Here is a 5,597-nt window from a genome sequence, read left to right on the forward strand (position 1 = left end):
AAAAGGAAGAAGACCATTCCAAAGAGTCGGGGAAGCTCAAAGTCCTGGAGCCGTGCGTGTGATGAGGGGTTGAGTGAGAAAGTCATTAGTAGGTCATTGGAGGAGCGGAGAGAGCAGCTAGGGGAATATTTTTCTATCAGGTCAGAAAGGTAGGTGGGACAAATGGGACAAGAGCTGTGGAGGGATTTGAAGGCAAAGCACAGGAGCTTGAATATAATTCTAAGGTGAAATGGAAGCCAATAAAGAAAACTGCAAAGAGATGCAGCGGAAGAGGAGTGGTGGGAAGGATGGATGAGTCGGGCTGCAGCATTCATGATAGATTGTAGAGGAGAGAGTCGGGTTAGTGGAATACCAGAGAGCTGCTCAACATATAGCTGTTTAGTAAGAACACACAGTGTAAGACATTATTTGTAGTAATGAAATGCAGAATGCTTTTGTTTAAAAATAGAGGAGAATTTGAAACATTTTGGTTTTTTTTTTTTGTCGTTTGGCGGTTTAGGTTTGCAATAAAAAATGTTTGTTTTCTTGTTATCTAGGACTAGCTGATCCCCTGGCTTTAACTCAAGCAGTGTCCGCTTATCAAGCCTGCCATTTTATTGGAATGCCGGAATGCGAGGCAAGTTACTTTTCCTCATACTTATCAGAAGTGTTTGTCACTATCTAAATGAAGAAGTGTAACCTAAAATCCATATGACATTTTGCTGTTTCATTAATGATAGTCTGCCTCTGACTCCTTTTTTGTTCAGGTTTTAGTTTTAGAAACTTGGAATATTATGCAGTGTGAATGCATGCAATGGAGAATGTTACATGGCAGCCTTACCATAATACATATGTACATGTTGTACATTTAAACAGTGCTAAAACACTGTACTGTTGTATTGAACAAGTGATGAGCACAGACACAAGTTTATCTGGCTTCAGTTCAAATAGTTTTCTAATGTGTTTAGTGAATTTTTCAATCCAACATTGACGTAACATGGATTAAATACTACCATAGGAATACAATAGTATTGCATAGTGTCTACAATCCTTAATACAGTTAGGAAGGATGTAAAAATAGGTGTCAACCTGTGCAGCAAGAACAATAGCATACCAAATCTAAAAGTCGCAGATCATGTATTTGCAGCCCTATGCAGCATTAAACATGTTAAACAGTAACCTACAGAAAGTATAATCCCCTCAATGTACCTAAAACCTAATTCGAGGAATTAAAAGAAACCGTTAGTGTCTGACAGGTACAACATTCTGACATTGCATTTACATATTACTGTTAAAAAAGATATTTATTTTTAAAAAATGTAAACATTCCTACCGCGTTTATATGCGTTTTTATGCTCTTTTACTAAAGCTTGCAAGAAAAACTAGCTAAATGTAATTATGCTTCTCGCTTTTCCCTGATGAGGAATCTATGCGGGGATCCAAAACACAATTAAAATCTCCACCTACAATAATAAATCCCTCGGCAAACCCTTTCAGTAACTCCAAATATTGAGAGAGGGCCGTTGTGGGTTGATGATTGGGAGCATAAAAAGAAGCCAATGTAAGGACCATCAAAAGAAGGTCGCGGAGGAGCTTGCGGTGGCGATGGTGTACTGTTGAGGAGTGAGGTCGCCGTAGGCCATTCAGGTAGTATGACCTCAGGAAGATGTAGATCCCGTATGATATAGGGTAGGTCAGATGGCTCTCGAAAAACAAGGGTTCTGCCTCCAGATCTGATGATGAGATGGAAGGGAAATCCCCATCTATATGGGATGTTCCGTTCACGAAGGAGTGTCAAAAGCGGTTTAAGAGCCCTGCGGAGATCCAACGTATGTTTAGAGAGGTCAGGCAGCAGCTGTATCTGAGCCCCGGCATACTCAATATTTGTAGATTCTCTGGCCTTTTTCATGATGTCTTCCTTGGTCCTGTAAAAATGGATCCGGCAGATAACATCTCTAGGGCGTTGCGGATTTATGCTACGTGGGCCCAGCGTTCTGTGTATCCGATCAATCTCTATATCAACATCAGATGGGACAGCAAGAAGCTTAGCAAATATAGAGTAGGCAGCTGCGGGCAATTCTGAATTCGGTACAGTTTCAGGTAGACCCCGTATGCGAATGTTATTCCGCCTGTTGCGGTTTTCAGCGTCATCATGCAACAGATACAACATATTAATTTGCGCTTCATGACGTTCCAGAATGGCTGCTTGAGATACTACTCGTGAAGAAAGATCAGCACATTGGGTTTGCAGAGCTGCGGTGACGCTAGTAACTTGTTGAACAGACTCGCGTATAGCGTGGAACTCTGCCTTACAACTCGCTTCCAAGTGCCCTATACTGCGTTCCAAATCTTGTTTGGTAGGAAGAGCACGTAAGTGGGCCTTCCAGTCCCACTCTTCTATGGACTCTGGGCTGGCTGGGCTGTGACTGAATGAGGCGTCCAAGGAGGGTAGCATGCAGGGACTGGGAATGGGGGAGTCGGGGTGTACCTCAGGAGAAGATGTGGAGGCATCTGGAGTGGATGCTGACCCGTCCTGCTGCAATCCGGTCTCCATCGACGTGCACCGCGCCAAGGGTGCCTGCTCGTCGGGTGCCGCGACTAATCGAGCCCCCGGCTTTGAGGCCTTGTCCCGGACCCCGCGGCCTGCCGCGGGGAAGAAGCTAGATAATCCTCCGGTGGAGGGATCGCCCCCTCCGGGGCGTCCCTTCTGCACCCCCTTGACTTTAGGGCCCATGTGGCCAAATAAAGAGGCGCTGTAGGCGCTTACACTACGGGGAATCCCCAGGCGGGATACGGAGCTCAGGAATCAGCGTCCTGCTCCGCCGCCATCAGACCACGCCCCGCTTCTCGCTTTTCAATGCTGATTATACAGTTCACATGAAACATACATCAGTCAGCCAAAGCCTCAAAATCACTGACAGATAAAGTGGATAAAATGATTACCATGTTATATTGGCACCTGACAAATATTTGACTATGGGCCTATTTTCTGCCCTGATTAGCCATTGTGTGTTACTTTGATAATAATGTATTAGGTACCTTACATGAATCAGCAATAAAAAAGTAACGGGAACACTTTAGTGTAAAAACACAAAGGAGCATTTATATTTTTTTTGTACTTGCTCCTCTGGTGCCCTGCTGTGCAGCTAAAGTTTGTAGAAATACTTTCTGGGATAGATGAACAGATGGCACTTCCCTGCCACCCCACAATCCAAAGTTCAGCGCTTGAGGGGCCAAGTGTCAATCCTGTGGAATGATCAATCAAAATGTGGAATGTCATCAATTTAAATTTGTATGGGTTGATGTTGAATTGGTGGAAGACGAGGAAATGTTCCTAAAGCTTTATTGCAAACAGACTTCAATGATTATTCATGCAGTGTGCAAGTTCCACTTTTACAACTGATTGATCAAGCAGGCCATTATGGCAGGAGATGTGTCTAGACTTTACAAGGCATTCACTGTTGCAGCAGATAAATTGCACAACTGTTTTAGGTATCCAGTAAGCCCATATTGGCTGTGACAAATTACTGTAGCCTTAATAGTAATCAGTTTTGAAAGTGTGGCAAATAAGACAATATGGTTTAACTGCCCAGACATTACAAGAGTTTGGAGGGACCCCGCATCTTCAGAAATCTGTGATTTAACAGACGTTTATTTGACACAGGCACAGACACAACAGAGGCCAATATTTTTGGTTTTGAATAGGAAAAGGTGGTGTTGAGGTGACAGTTTTTTCTTATTTTATGTTTTTTTTACCTCTAATCTTCATCATGCATCACGCAGCAAGACACATTATTTGTGGCGCAACCAATTTTTAAGGGGTAATATAGAGTACCAATGTGAAAGAATTGATTTGTGTAGAGGCTGTAATACTAGTGATCTCTAGGACTCTCATGTAGCAAATTCACAGTCTGTCTCTTGGGTCATTTTCCAAGTTTCCAACAATTCCTATACCATTTCTGCAGCATTTGACCATCTTCTGTAAAATTGCTTGCAGTCTCTGAACACCTCTTGTAGTATTTCTGCTGTAGCTGATGGCTTTCTGAATAACTACATTCATGAATTCAATGCTGTTTAATGGTATCAGGGCAGCAGTTGAGGCCCCAATAAAATTTGGCAACCACCACTGGTTTATGACTTCTTCTGTCCCGCAATGGGCCCAAAAAAAAAAAAGAGGAATATATGGTAAATACAAAAATCCTGTTTTCCTTAAATGCAGATACTGGAGCTGAGCGAATATGGGCGAGAGAGAAGCGCCATGTTGATGCATGCTGATAGGAGGGAATACTGAAGTGACGGAGTGGTCAGACTGCTTTTTTCCCTTCTCCAGTCTAGTCACAGATTGGGGAGAGAAAAGGCTGTGCAAGTGTTGATTTACTGCAGCATAGAAAAATCAAGTATTTAACCCACCAGAGACAGACTGTGTTGTGTTGCAGAGTTATGTAAATCTCCAAACTATCTAGACAGAAACACAAATCCTGTGTAAAAATTGCTCCATTGGATGTATTCAAATGGTGTTGTTTTGTTGTTTGAGCCTGTATTTTTCTAGTACAGGAAATTTACAGAAATTCCTTATGCAATTAAAAAAGTATATAGTTTAGGTGTGAATTGTTTTATTTGGTAACCCCAGCTTTCTTCTCTTCATTGAAAGTTTTTTATTTGGTAACCCATCATCATCATTTTGATTTCTCAGCACATACCGGCTTGTTCAAGTAAAATTATTCTTACGTGTTTTATAGTTTAGACAAGCAAATGCACATTTTTTACATTCTCTTATTATTTTTTGCCTACAGGTTATATTGGCTCAGTGTGTGATGTATTTGGCTCAAGCACCAAAATCTATTGCAGCGTATAGTGCCTACAATAAAGTGAAGGAGTGCCTTAAAAACCATAAGGGGCCACTTCCACCAGTTCCACTCCACTTGCGGAATGCTCCCACTAAACTAATGAAGAACTTGGGATATGGTAAAGGCTATAAGTATAATCCTATGTTCAGTCAGCCAGTCAACCAGGATTACTTACCTCCTGAATTGAAGGGGACCAAATTTGTTTGATATAGATGTGTTCTGTGAACATGTTGTGATGTAAATATTATAATTTCCATATATGTTGTTGCTGCTATCAGTTTATTTTCAAACTAAATTGTAAATTGCTCTGGGTGCTTGTTCAATTTTTATTAATTCCTTGTGACTTATTTTTATGTGAATAATAAACAACTTGTATTATATTTTGCACATGGATAAAATATGAAAAATAAATAAAACAAATATGTTTGGACATATATTTCTTGTTCATCAAAACTGCTAATAAATAAGTTGAAAAACAAGAATTAAAATATACCACTTAGTAAAACAAAATCTGACACGGTTTTAACTGGCATTAGGCCTGTGTCAACTGTTTTGTTGGGTAAATGCAGCATGCTTTGAAATCAGTTTGAACATTTCTGTAGTTTATTGCAGGTCCATTCAAACCACAGTTGTCTTCCTTTTCACCATTTAATTTTGCTTTTGCATTCATATAGATGAGTATGAGATGTTCTGATGGGGGGAAAAAAATCAGGCCCTTTGCTTTAGTTTATTACCCAAGAGATTTGTTCAAACTTTAGGGTGCCTGCATTT

The 5,597-nt window shown here is 40.9% G+C and overlaps 1 long non-coding RNA gene across 1 annotated transcript; it reads left to right on the forward strand.

The window, feature by feature from the left end:
* The first annotated feature begins 486 nt into the window (after positions 1-486).
* Positions 487-5,259, forward strand: LOC140332018 (uncharacterized). The gene is made up of 2 exons (XR_011921015.1): positions 487-616; positions 4,773-5,259. It is a non-coding gene; the product is annotated as an uncharacterized lncRNA (long non-coding RNA).
* Positions 5,260-5,597: the final 338 nt, after the last annotated feature.

Source organism: Pyxicephalus adspersus, chromosome 5, assembly GCF_032062135.1.
Source record: "Pyxicephalus adspersus chromosome 5, UCB_Pads_2.0, whole genome shotgun sequence".
In the NCBI taxonomy this organism is placed as follows: domain Eukaryota; kingdom Metazoa; phylum Chordata; class Amphibia; order Anura; family Pyxicephalidae; genus Pyxicephalus; species Pyxicephalus adspersus.